Consider the following 14,688-nt stretch of genomic DNA (forward strand, 5'->3'; position numbering starts at 1 on the left):
CATAACATTGTTTTTTGCACTAACGGTGGTCATTGCGGCAACCCTCTCTACCAGCTTTGTTATTCGCCTGTTTGATTGATTCCTACATTGGTTTTGATTGCATGCATGATCATTCACTCCTATCTACACCATCCGTTTCTTACACTTTCATATCTACTCATTTCCAAGTTTCCCATGGGCAGATCTGGGCTCCCTTGCCTCAGATCTTGCTTTCCCCAGCATGCTCTACGCATTCCTAAACTTGAGGCTCTTCCTTGGCTCCAGGAATTACATATAGGTTTCCTTTCACTAGCCTCCAGTTGTGCTCTACGTAGTTCTGGGAGACAGTGCCTAGTCTTTCCCACTGGGATTGCGCAATGCACAATCCCAACCAGTAGTCAAGCCGGATTGAACTGTGCATTGCAAAGTTCTAGTCCACATTCAACCCAGCTAGACTGTTCTCTGCATAATTCTAGTCACCATCAAGTCTCACTGGCAGTTGAGACTGCGCAATGCCCAATTCCATCTGACGGTCTCCTAGCCTTGAGAGTCGCTATTGCGCAATATTGCCCAACAGCCACCCGGTCTGTTGCATGATCGATCTTTGAAGTGCATTGTAGTTTTTTAACTGACATTTTCTTGTCGTGGGTGTTCGCCCTGTCTTCAGGTACATTAATTGTTGAGAAGTCTCTTAGAAGTACAAACATCATTGTTTCCAAGAGAATGGATCAAAGGACACTGTAGAGAGCAGCACTGGAGATGTGGTTGAACAGGTGCCAATAAACTTCCCCATCTATGTAGACACGTAGTTGTTCATAGAGAAGGACATGAAGATCACATGTCAAGAAATAAAGGACATATTTGCAGGCACTTTCAAGGAAGATCTAGAATATCGACAAGTCTATGTCAACATTCACAAGTTAGGCTTGTATAGGGTTGCATGCAAGTAACCCACCTTCTCGTGTGCAGATATCATTCTCTGGGTTGTCTCACATATTGATCCTGAGATGATTACACTGAGCAGCACCAGTGGAACACAACTTTCCACCTTCAGGTTGGAAAACTACCATCAAATGTATCACTTGTTGCAGCCGGTGAACTACATGGATGCACTATTCTTCACTCCCAACAACAATGTGAACTCAAGAGATATCTTGAAGCGTTGGGTAAAAGAGCCATCAAAGTTTAGGACAACACCCAACCAGGTCTACAAGATGAAGTCACTCAGTGAGGCTTACCAACTCCTAGTCATCTTTGCATGTCACTTGTATGGACAAGAGAGCACAGAGACCTTCCCACAGAGTTAGGTTGTTATGTTAGATCAGTTGGCAAACAAAGGAAGGCCTTTCAACTAGTCAGACATGTTGGATCTTCAGCTAAAAGTGCATGTGTCAAATGCCTGAAATCTGCCTAAGGATGGAGAAGAGAAATTCTATATGTTTGTGTACCTAATCAATGCAATATGTGCCCAACATCAGTTCCCTGACACAGGTTGGACATGGACATCATCAGAGGAAGTTGTGAATGTTTATTGCAAGTTGATCTCTGAATTCAGCTACCGAGGAGTCATGATGAGGCTATCTCACCACTTCATCACCCCGTTGTACAGGATGATACTTGAATAGGACCCACCTTACATGTCCCAAGAAGCGATGCAGGCATTGCTCAACATTGCAGATTGGTATGCCTCACTCGGTGGCACCTTCATCAGGATTTTCGACGCGGATAAGCCTCTGCATGAGCTACCGAGGTTTTCCATGGACAAGATGGTCATGTAAGAGGTTGCATACCACATCTCCATAGGGTTGTCAGCAACACTGCACAGGAGGAAGAAGGCACCATGGCCTACTCTTCCTTTGTGGATTGGGTTGTACGAGATCCGTACCTTGAAATATGCAGATGTCAAGACCGAGGACTTGAAGAAGTTTATATTTGGCACCAAGAGTTTCAATCCGTATGATCTGCACTACATATGCGAGAACCACTATGTGAAGGTGTACTTCCCGTGGGTCCATGAGGCATGTCATTGGCTAGAGGAAGATCCTTAGAGGCATTTCTATAACTCCTCTAGGCTCAATGAACCGATCAACATGGTTGTAGAATGGAAAGCATCACTGCAGGCAACAACACCACATGAAGCAACAATAACAGTAGCAGTGAGCAGTAAACCGATGCAAGAAAAAGGCAAGAGAAAGATTACCAAAAGCACAGAGGCCGAGAAAAGCTACAAGTTCAAAGAATATCCACTTGTCGAAAGAGTAGCTTTGGAGATACTAGATGCAAAGAGGCGAGAGCACGATAGGAGAGTAATGTAGAGAAAGAGGGAGAAGCAAAGATTGGAAGAAATATAGAGGAAGTTGCAGGATACAGAGAAGAAGCTGAAAGCAAAACAAGAGCTCAGGAGGAGAGAGAATGAAGAAAGGAAAAAGGACAAGGCGCACTAACAGAGAAAACTGCGCAGATACAGGTTGAGACAGAAAAGCAACCAACAGATGATGAACAGGGTGAGCAAGTGTAGGTTCGGGAACTTGCTTAGCAGGTTAATCAGTTGGTTGAGGCAACAAACATGGAGATGTAACATGAGCTAGAGGATCAAGACATCGATCTCATGCCAAGGGCATCTGAGGTCATACCATAGTATCCACCACCTCTAGAATCACAACTAGTGGTGAGTGAGCAAGGAGAAGTTGTTCTCCTTGATGATGATCCAGAGACGGATATGTACAATCTAGCATTTGACAAGACACAACAGAGGATTGTACAGGCACGAAGAAAGCAGCTCCTGGATGATCATACATCACCTACGCACACAGAAGAAAGGGTGATTGTACCAGATGTTAGAAGACATCCATTTGCCATGGTTGAGGCTTCTAAGGCTTATGTAAAAGCCACGAGTTCGACAGTCAAGTTCTTGATAGCAGAGAATGATTGAATGGCGAAGGACTTGCAAGAGGCCAGGCAGAGAACAGAGCAGTTCGCGGGATCCGCCATGACAGAGATGAAGAAAGAAATAGTGGCAGAGATATCAACTTTCAAGGCCACCATGCAGACAGTGTATAGGATATTTGTCACCGTGCACAAAACGGTTGTCCATTTATACAGTTTTTAGTAGCAGTGCGCATAGACGACCCAAATTCTCAAAGACATTCACACTACTATTGCACACATGCAAGAATGGACAATGAGGTATAAGGGAGCCCCGCTTTACTTGCATAAGAGGATGAAGCCATAGGCTGAGCTAGACAAAGCACAGATTCAGATGTTGATTCAGAACTATGAGCAACTCCCTCCGCTCATCACCAGCATTGAGGCTTCTTATGCACGGTTGTTCAGGAGTCTGGATGTCATAGTGTAAACACACAAGATCCATTCCATTGGAACCCTCACCTAGGCCATGAGGAAGAACCAAGTCATGCTAGATGTCGACAAGTACATAGAGTAGTTGATGCACATAGCCACCAACAATGACTTGCAGCTCAACGTAGAGAACATGAAAAGGTACATTAGTGGTCCAACCACACTCAGGACAATGCTACACATGCTTCAGGATGACCTGGATAGAGGTTTCAGAACCATATACCTGGAAGCCATGGAGGCAAGAGTGCGCTTCGAAAAATATGTCATCAAACAGTACATGGACATAATGGCACAATACCAAGCTTGGTATCAATGCATCACCGAAGACCTTCACGAGAGGTTACTGAGTTGGTATTTCCCCAAGACCCCGAGTGATGTTGTTTGTCTTTTCAGGCTAACTCAAGCCTATTTTTGTCCCACATGGGTATATGTGGAAATTATATTATGGTAAATATGTTGTAAGTGAAATTTCAAGTGTCATTAGTGGAATGTGAAAAGTCAATGTTGTAATGTGAAGAGTCATGAGGGCAGTCCAAGAGTAAAAGGGGAATGTCAAGGGTCACCCCACCCTTTTCTATATATAGAACCTCATAACTCATAGTACAAGCTTTTGGGAGCCAAGATTTTGGCTAGGCATTGATTAGAGAAGGCTTAGAGAGTATTGTGACGAGCCTTGGCTTCTCCATAGTGTAGAGTGAGTACATCTCTTTGGAGGATCAGGCGGTGTTAACTGTAATGTTCCACTATTGGGGCTAGTGGCTATTAATGGTGTATGTATGGATGGAACTTTCACTTTATACATCTATATATATCTATTACATAGCCAACATGTTTTCATTCATATGTTGTTATTGTAGTTGGACTATTCTGGTTGCTTTAGCAATGTATGTTATTTAACTTACACATTTGTGTATCAACTATTTTGTATAAAATTGTATGAATCTTGTTGCAATCATGTTGTTGGTTTAACCTGTCACTTTGGAATGTGGACTTCCATATTGTGATTTCATTCATCTTGTGTGTTCCTTTCAGGCTGCGTACTATTACAGGATTCTAAAGGAAACACTTCCTTTTCCCCTCTGTTTGTTAGAACCCCCATGCATCTCACTTGACTCATTGCAAGGTCACACACTTTCTTCTGACAAAGATATCACACTTACCTCTATGCGCTATCACAGTCAAGGCATTGCTTTACTACCCACTTCTAGGAATCCTACTCCAAACTGTCTGAGGTCTAGTTGGTACTTCTTAATGGGGAGATCCCTTGACATCTTGGCGGGTCCATCACCGTTAACATTTCTAGTGCTAGAAGGAGGGCCAGATGACAAACTAAGTCCTCAAAGTCTAATTTGAATATCTGCACATCTTTCATGACTTACATTACAGTTAACCCTCTGACATGTCTGTCTCAGAGATGTGATTTTGAAATGATGAAGGATCTCCTTAATGACTTGTCACGTAAACCATATGATGGTGAAGGCGGAGAAGCTTTTCTTAGTCACAGAGTTGCCTTCATGGGCTTTTGTGAAAGGAATAAATCCATGAGGATCACATTTCCTGTTCACTATTCGCATTTACGCTCTGAGGGCACACACTGCAATGGTGTGTCACATTTCCTGCAACATCCATCCACTCTTATGATCAGATGACCGAAGAGTTGGCTCGTTCTTTCTATCACTATGATCATAAAGCATTCAATAAGAAAATTCTGGAATTACAGAAAGCACCTGATGAATCCCTTTTACAATTTTGGAAGCACTTCCAAAATATTGCTTTTCAAATCCCAGAAGATGAAATTTGATTGGAAATTTCTCAATGAAATATTTTAGTATCTTCTTCACATATTTTCAAATCCACACGTGTTAGAACCATTCAAACCCCTCTGAGCATACCTCGGTGTTAGAGCTACGAAACCCAAGAAGGACAAGGTTGCTGTCACAAGTGACCCTTGCCCGCTTCTCGTCAAACAGCTCTAGCTCCGCAGTGCGAGGTGGGAGAAGTTGCGAACCGATTTGTTGAACTGTCACATCCTCCCACCCCATTTTCTCTAGATACCTATGCAGATTTGGCTTGCAAGCCTGTTGGTTGTCACGTGAACTTGTTCTCTCAACCTTCATCCTCTCGTTCTGTTGATCCTCTGGATTGTACTGTGTTGTGTTCTCCCGTTCCAGACTCCACACTTGTTGTTCACGAGGATCAAGTTGTCGACGAAGTTGGTGTTGAGCAGCCAACCTGCGTTGTCATTTATGATGAGTATGTGTGGGAATCTGAAGAAGAACATGCGGTGACATATGACCTCCTTTTGTCCGCACCTCATCTGTTGTTTCTTGACATCTTTTGTGATTCTGCCATTTCTGATTTGTCTTGTGAAAATCCATCCCTGGATGTTTTTACTTTCGATCATTCATAGAACACACTGGATGTCAATTTGTCATTTGATTGCAGAGAGGACACATCTTTCTTTCTGAATCCACCCAATCTATCATCTTTTCTTTCTGAAAACTCAGAGGGTGAACATTCTTGTTTCTCATCAACCCCTTTGTATGATTTGTCAGATCATGAGGATGTCGATGAACATATCGAATTTTCTGATCATGGCTGTCATGATCTCTTTACTCCTTCATTTGATCACGATGTTGATTCATTCATTGTTGATCTTTCTAAGCCACTGTTCTTTGATGATCTACCCGCTGATGAAGTAGAAACCCCTCAAACTATCAAGGCAATTCATCTCGAGCTGATGGTTATGTTAGGTCGTCGTTTCCTTGAGGTTAGTTCCACTTCCGATTAGAAATTTGTTGAAAACCCTAGGTTCCTCATCGCTCTCTTATTTTCGTTGAAGATCAATCTCTTCCACAAATTTTAATTCCTCCACCATAATCACATGATCCCATCGCTCATGCGTTGGAGGAATCATAGACAATGAGAACTCTTGCTAAGCGAAATTTGCCTTCCTTTTTCATGTTTGCTCGTTTGTCACGGTCAAAAGAGTGTACATGCTCACCATCTACACACAGTGTGTTGCAACACCATGGTACGTCTGCAGAATGTTTGTCTTGCGCATTTGCTCTTTTCTTTTTTGTGGACACTTTTAAACTTTGAGTGTGTTGGTCTTCATTGTCTTATCTTTTTTGTGTGCTGGTTTTACTTGTATATCTTTCTGGTCGACCATGCCTTCACGAACATGGGTCAACCAATGCGCTGATGGCTGCATTGGAAATATCACTTTACGTGAGTAGGCCCATGCACTGCTTGGCATAGGAGCATGAGTAGCATTTTCTTTCTTGTTGCTTTAATTCCTTGTTTTATTTTCTTGCATGTTTTGCTTTGCTTACTTGTTTTTCTTTCGTTTACTTCTGTCCTTTTCTTGTTTGTTTGTTTGCTTGTTATGCACCCGTAGGTTTAGCTTCACATGAAACTGTGTTTGTCTCTTGAGACAAGCAGGGTGAAGTACAAGAGGACTTGTAAAACTATCAACTATTGGTTATCTATTGTCCCATATATTTATGAAGAACTTGTTGTCTTTAATCGATGATATCTTGATGGAAAATATGTTATGTTCAGAGTGAGTCATGGTGAAAACACAACGCTTGCACTTTTAACTAGTACCACCTACTCTAATCGGTTTTTCTATATTTAGTTAACTCTTGTCAGCTCAGTTAAGTAGAGTAAGGTGAGGGGGTAAACCTTAACAAGTATGTCAGAGATCTATATACCATACTTCTTTGAAGGGACAACCTCTTCTGCTCTCAATGAGTCAGGATCCCTCTTCTGCCTCATGAAATAAATAAGTGCATATGCATAGTTCTCTGAAAATGAAAAAATGAAAAATGAAAAATAGAATAAAGGTGAAAGAAGAGAAAGGCTTCCTATGCAGAGAGGTGATACAAGTAACTCCACCAGGGTACTGACCAGGCTCGCTGGTAGTGGAGTGATGCTTGTGTTCCTGCGTGACTCCGCTGGGGTACTATCCAGGCCTGCTAGCAGTGGAGCAGCACTAGAGATGAAATTGAAACTCTGACATCCATATTACTTGTGCATCAATATACCCTTCTTTCCCAATCGAAACAACTTTGTTGACTTGACTTGGTATGTGCACTAATTGATCAAGAGAATGGCAGGGACTATATCTTAAACATAGGTTAGTGTAAAAGCCATGACGATCAAAGAATCGAACAATAATTCCAGAGGAGTTAGACTTGCTTTATACGAAACAAGGTCCATAAAGAGAGCTGCAGTTCTACCAATGTGTCGCTAATGTTGTAGCGGCTAAAACCACCCTCCAAAATTTTGCCTTCGCTTTGTTTTGGAGCCTTCCTCCTCAAATCTTAGCAGTATGTCTTGCATTGCTCAGGTACTTGTGTTTCATTTGAATTTATCTTTCGCTTTGCAGCCTATCTTCGCTAACTTGTTTTGCTGACCAACCACAAGCTGACCCTATGACTTGGTTCACATCTGGTTCTTGCATTGTCTTGGCAAACTGCGCAATCCTAGAGGGCAACCTGCCTTGCTCTTAGGAATTGCACAGAGCAGGCCAACATAAAACCTTGCTCTCTAGAATTGTGTAGAGAAGCTCGACAATCAACCTTGCTCTCCAAAATTGCGTAGAACATCGTAGTACTGAGCTTTGGCTCAGGAATTGCGTAGACCCAGCTGGAAGCTTGTCTTCAACTAGAAAAATGTATAGAGCATGAGAGGCAGCCAGAGCCACTCAACCCAAGAATTGTGCAAAAGAATTCCTCATGTTGTTGTTTGATGCATGTGCAGGCAAGTTGCCCGGTTCCCTCCAGAACTGTGCAATATTCCCATGCACACAAGGCAGTCTTTCCCGAAAAAGAAAAAAAAAAAAAAATAAAAAATCATCCCTAAAAAATAGGGATCTATCTTTAGCACTGGAGTTACATGCAATTTAATTTTAGAAACTTCCCGCAAAGTGTTGCTTTTTCCTAGATTTGTGGTATGCGCGTCATAAATCCTAAATCTATCAAATCTACTTAAAGGACGCCCTAGAGCTTATTCTACACATTCGATCTTGGAGCTCTGGAATTCCCAAGGCATCTAGGAATTTGGCACAGTCGACGCAACTTTTTAGGGTAGGTTTTGATTTTCAAGTCTTTTGCTGATTTTTCTATCGCTTTTATTTCCTTAGCTTGTGTGAGTGTTGTTTTTCATGTTTTATTGAACGACCACTTGTTGCACAAAAAATTGTCACATTGACATTCTGCAATCCGTGTGAGTCCATTACCACTCATACTTTCCTCCTTTGCAAGTCTTAAGCCTCAGTTCTTCATATCAAGCCTTGAAAATAAGAGAAAGTCCTCAAAAGTCTCTAAAACTCTAGTTCCGCACTTTCTCTTAGCATTACCTGTGGTCCCGCACTTGAAGGTCATCTCCCCTGCGCACCTGACCGCTCTGTCTTTGTGTTATGGGTGCGGACCCCTGTAAAAGTTAAAAAGGCGCAAGTATATTCTTAAAAACTCACTTTGAGTCATTTCTAGAAGCTTCTGGAAGGAATCTTGAGGTGGCAAGTTCACTCCTTTAAGGTTCATGCATCCCATACCTTAAGGAGCTAACCCCTTGATGTGAGGAGGTTATCCCTTTGAAGGAGGACTCTATCCCTTCATAGGTGGACCTGTAACCTCCTTCCTCTGCACTATAAAATAAAGCATTGGGCTGGTTACTTGGGAGGTTGAAAGCTGAACATTTTTGAGGTGAAATGCTGCTGGAATTTAGTCTTCCTAATTGAGATTTTATGAGGAGAGATTACATACCTCTTTGATCTCATTTGGAGAAGTGCAAGGCTTGTCAAAGTAAAGGAAATTCCTGTTTCGAACCTCGGGAAGAGCTTGTTCAACATTAAGGCTGAAAAGGTTGTAAGGTTCTTCTATTTCAAAGTTAATACAAATAAGTTTGTTTTTCTCAATAAGTTGTGCTTTATGGTTTATTTTATGAATTCCTTGATCACCATAATGAACATGATTTATGATATTAGCTATGCAGGAGTTATTTGATGTTTGCTTGTTTGTGATTGCAGGTTCTCAAAATGAAACTCTTTCGGATGGTTGAAGGATAGTTCTGTACAAACTAGCATTGGAGTTAAGGTAGGGTCTAGACACCTCTATAGTTTTTATTTATGAATCATATATGTTTAGAGAAGGATAGATTTGCTTGTTTGCTTGTTGCTAGATATCTTTTGATACTAGGCAGATCAGCCTTGTCCGCAAGATCGATTTATCCGGCCAACACCACTGGCGTTTTAGTTTGTTTTAACTTGTATAAGTGTAACTGGTTTCAAGTTTTGCATTGTATTTCTTAAGCGTCACATGCATAACACTGTTTTTGCACTAACGGTTGTCGTTGCGATGACCTTATCCACCTGATTGTTATTCATTTGTTTGACTGATTCCTGCATTGGTTTTGATTGCATGCATGATCATTCACTCTTATATGCACCATCCTTTTCTTACGCTTTCGGATCTACTCGTTTTCAAGTTTCCCTTGGGCAGGTCTGGGTTGCCTTGGCTAAAATCTTGCTTTTCGTAGCATGCTCTATGCATTACTGAACTCAAGGCTCTACCTTGGGTCCAGGAATTGTGGAGAGGCTACCTGTCACTGGCCTCTAGCTAAGATCTACGCAGTTATGGGAGAGAGTGCCTAGTCTTATCCACTGGGGTTGCGCAATGCATAGTCCCGACCAACAGTCAAGCCGGACTGAGCTGCGCATTGCGTAGTTCCAGTCCATAGTCAACCCAACTTGACTGCACTCTGCGCAGTTCTAGTCAGCAGTAGCTCTCACTGGTAGCTGAGACTGTGCAATGTATAGTTCCAGTTGATAATCTCCCAGCCTTGAGAGTCACTACTGTGAAAGCTTGCCCAACAGTCACCCTGTCTGTTTCATGATCGATCCTTGAAATGCATTGTGCTTTTTTAACTGACATTTGCTTGTCATGAGTGTCAGCTCTGTCTCTAGGTACATCGGTTGTTGAGCAGTCTCTCAACAGTACATGCATCATGGTTTCCAAGAGAGTTGGATCAAAGGACACTGTAGAGAGCAACACTCGAGACGTGGTTGAAAAGGTGCAAATAAACATGCCCATCTATGCAAATGCAGTTGTTTGTAGAGAAGGACATGAATATCACATGGAAAGAAATAAAGGACATCTTTGCAGGCACTTTCAAGGAATATCTAGAAGATCGACAAGTCTATGTGAACATTCACAAGTCGGCTTATACAGGGTTGCATGTAGGTACCCCGCCTTCCCGTGCGCGGATATCATGCATTGGGTTGTCTCACATGTTGATCTCAAGATGAAGAAATTGAGTAGTACTAGTGGAACACAACTTGCCACCATCATATCAGAAAACTACCATCAAATATATCACTTGCTGCAGTCGGTGAACTACATGAATGCACTGTTCTTCACTCCCAATAACAATGTGAACTCAATAGATATCTTGAAGTGTTGAGTAAAAGAGCCATAGAAGTTTAGGATTGTTGGACACCTAATCCTCAATGGGTTAGTGTGGAAGTCGAACAGACAAAAGGAGTCCAAGAGACCTTGGGATGTGGAACCCAACAGTCAAACCATGTACTATAAATGTATATCACTTGTTAATAAAAATGTATTCTCATGTTTTATCTTTCAGATTATGTTGCTGCCCATGTGTGTTTAACATGGTATCAAAGCAGGCAATTGTTGGTCCTGCTCCATTTTGAGTCATTATAATGAGTCATTATTTTCCTGCGAATACTGACCTATCATTTAGGTTGCCTTGAGCGCTTGTGAGTCATGCGCTCTGTATATTCTGCCATGCAAAAACGCTTCTATTCTGCCATGCAAAAACTCTCTGCCATATTCCTCTCATTCTTCTCTGCGTGATAATATGGGTAACGCTTGGTATTCCCATCGAATACCTGCTCCTACAGTGCTGTCAGCGTTCCATTGCCAGCGTTCCTACAGTGCTGCCAGTGTTTCGGTGCAACGTGAGGTTTGACAACGGAAGTCTGGTATTACACTACCCCCAGGCTTGTCTGTCAGTTTGAATAATTAAATTCCGTATTAATGATAATGGTGGTTGTTCGTTGAATAATGAGTTGTTCATTGTGACTATGCTTGGCGCCATTGTTGTGGCTGGAGCATTGAAATGCATCAAATTTTTGCCATTATTGCATAAATAAGCGTTACTCTCCCTATGCTCAGACTGCGCTGCTCACCTCTGCCATATGCTGTCATTATCCTCTATCCCTCTGCCAAATTTGGAGCATTGAGTTCTGCATGCGTTGGCTCATACTGATCCCTATGTGATGAACCTTCTCCCGTGCATCAATTTCTGAATGATGGTCGATCTTTTGCGTTGAAATAGTGAGATGAAATTGTTCGTTGCTCTTGTATGTACAATGGACACCATGGGTTGTAAGTTGAATCAAATCTATATCTTGCATTTGGAATGTTGGTTGCGTTGAAATAATTGTGTGTTGGCTGCATTGTAATGATTGTGAGACTGTTTGCTCGGAGGTCTACGTCTAAATGGCATGTCGCAATGATGGTGCATTGTATGTCTTGAAACTCTGCTGGTGGCGCTGCCCAGGCGACTGAAATCTGATGTAGTGTGTATGTTGGATTCATGGTATGCACCGTGCATTGGTTTTGTGAGTTTTTGGATTGCTGGGATGATCAAACACTAGTTATATAGAAGGCACAGGAAAGTTTTCAGTATTTTCACTAAAGGAGGACACATTGACAATTAAGGGTTTTAGGATATATTTAAAGGTGCTTTACAGTGCGCTCTGATAATAGGCAATTGCGGTAGGCGACGTTGTCATGAAAAAAAAAACTGAAACAAACGTGGAATGCTCAGTTCAAGACGAAGAGAAATGGGCAGCTAACATGAGGTTACTACATGCAACTGGATTATTTGCTGGCTCTATCTTCTTAATGCGAAACTTTGGTGAATTAATGGCAGTTTAGAAAATAAACAGAGTAGTGCTGATGTTTGTTTTGATCAGGTAACAAGCTATATGGGTCATCATATGCACCTGTCATGTTTGAGATATGCTTGTCCCATCATATTTTTTACAATTACTGAAAATTTTCGATAACTGCATTTTTTGTGTGATCAGTCTAAAATAATCAAAATCAAGTGCGGAATCTAAATCAAGTGTCATGTGCGTAAAGTATGAAGTTGTGATTATTTTGATTATGTTGGCAGCTTTACCTGGTAAAATTGTGAAGTACATGTAGAAATATCGTTGCATACGTTGTGGTGATCTTGACGTGAATATTTCTAGCTTCCTTGTGCTCCTGTAAATCCCTTTTGCCAATTGTGGAAGATCTAGAATCTCTCGTTTCTCTCAAAGTCTCTACGTGTTGCATGAGTTTTTGTAATGCTGGGTGAAATGTTGAATCGAGTTGAGTGAGAAAACCATGTGTTGAACAATCCTCGAAGAATGTGAACAATGTTGCGTATATATGGTTATGGCCTACGAATGGTGTGAACGTTGGCTTTGACTGTATTCAATCATGCGTTGCAAGAAAATTTTGAATGGTATTTTGTTTGGTGGATTGATAAATCGTGGTGCCTCCAGCGTAACCGTGGTGCAGCGTAACTGTGGTGGAGTGTAATCATGGTGCATATAAAATTTGCAGGACAGGAAGATCCCATGGAAGCTGTCAAATCGCTTCATGAATCCATACAACCTTTCATAGTCGGTGATTGTGTCTATCTTCGACCCCAATAGATGTCAAGGCCAAAGGCATAAATTTATGCGTTGTTTTGATAACTATTGTTTTGATATATATATATGCGCTGTTTTCATAACTGTTGTTTTGACATATATATGTTGTTCAGCGTTTGCACACCACAACAAACAATTTTCAGTTTATGAGATTATGTACAGCTCTTTCTCTGGCGATCTATAATCCCACAATTGCAATTGTTCCACATGCTATCATCAATGGTTACAAGAATGTATTAGCAGTCACTATTGAACTTGACTATTCTTTTCCATTAGCCGAGAAAGTGAAGGAGTATTTGAAGGATCCAAGCAAGTTTGCAGTTGCTGTGTGCATTGATTCTCATTATAGGTCTACATTATATCCATTGATTCCTTGATTTGACTGCTGCATAAGAGTTTGGTGGGCTGTATAAAGGCAATGATTGTTTTGACAAATAAAAGTAATCTTTTGTGGAGAAAAGTTTAGTCAGTTGTATTGACAGAACATAGTGCCGGTCATGAGTAAACTCTTATTTTTATATGGATTGTAATTGGTGCTTACTGGTTACACACTGATCATTTGTTGCACATTTATAAAGGATATTGCTAGTGGGTATTACTTTTCTGCATTGAGTAGTAGTTGTGATCAGTTTTTAAGGTGTAATTTTGACATTAAAGAAAAAATGGCCAGAATCAATGAAGTATTAGAGTTCCTCAAAACTTTGATATTGTCTACTACTCATGATACATTAAAAGTCAGCAAAGTTTCTCTCGTAGACATTCAGGTCTGTCTACAAAATGCATAAGAGAAAATTGATTTTTTGCAGCTCGAATCTCAGCTACAGCAAGAAGAATTAAAACAGAGGAGTCATTTTTAACCTGTTTCTGTTCAGAAGATTGAAACAAACTCCCATAAAGCAGCAAGGTTATAGGCAGATGCAGGAGTTCAACTTGCACTTCCCAAGCCCATCATCAGACCTTGGAAGAGCTTGTCCACAACAAACACAAAACTGGTCTCGGATATGAGAAGGACTTGTCCTTTCATATTCCAGACTACTCAAAGCCCATTCAGTTTCAGAGTGCTGGATTCCTTCATGACATTTCACCTCCAGTTGTTCCAATTCTGCTCCTCTTCCACAGCAACAACAACAGATTGTGAAATGCCAACACTGTCATCGAGTTGGCCATTTGAAAGATCACTGTTTTGATCTTCATCCATGTAAGCACTGTCATAAAACCACCCATTCTTCACACAGATGCTTCAGAAATAAATGTCATGCAAGAACAAAGATTCATCTTGGATGGATCGCTTCTTGGCAATGGGCATCAACAGCCAAGAGGATATTCCAATCACATGTCAAAACTTGTTCCAGAGTATTGAACAGTCTTGCAGTTGAGTTTTCTCCATCATCTCACCTTGTATCTGACAGGGGGGGAAATGATGGTCATCTACAAGCTTCAAAGTCACATCAAGCGAGCCTGAGCCACAACCTGTCACACCAGTTTCAGAGTTGTAACTAGAGACAAAGATGCCCCTGAGCATGCCTTCGGTTGGTAATCTAGGACACTTCCTCTAGCAGAAGATTTCACCTTCTTGCGAGTTTCGGAAGAATTCCAGAAACAAAATGGAGAACACT

General features: G+C 41.4%; 1 pseudogene; it reads left to right on the forward strand.

Annotated features, from left to right (window-relative positions):
* Nucleotides 1-12,143: 12,143 nt before the first annotated feature.
* LOC149208036 (mitochondrial import receptor subunit TOM5 homolog pseudogene) lies at nucleotides 12,144-12,585 on the forward strand (annotated as a pseudogene).
* The last annotated feature ends 2,103 nt before the right edge of the window (nucleotides 12,586-14,688 follow it).

Source organism: Pinus tabuliformis, chromosome 1_2, assembly GCF_031772625.1.
Source record: "Pinus tabuliformis cultivar Carrire ecotype Pingquan chromosome 1_2, CPIR1, whole genome shotgun sequence".
Classification (NCBI taxonomy): Eukaryota; Viridiplantae; Streptophyta; class Pinopsida; order Pinales; family Pinaceae; genus Pinus; species Pinus tabuliformis.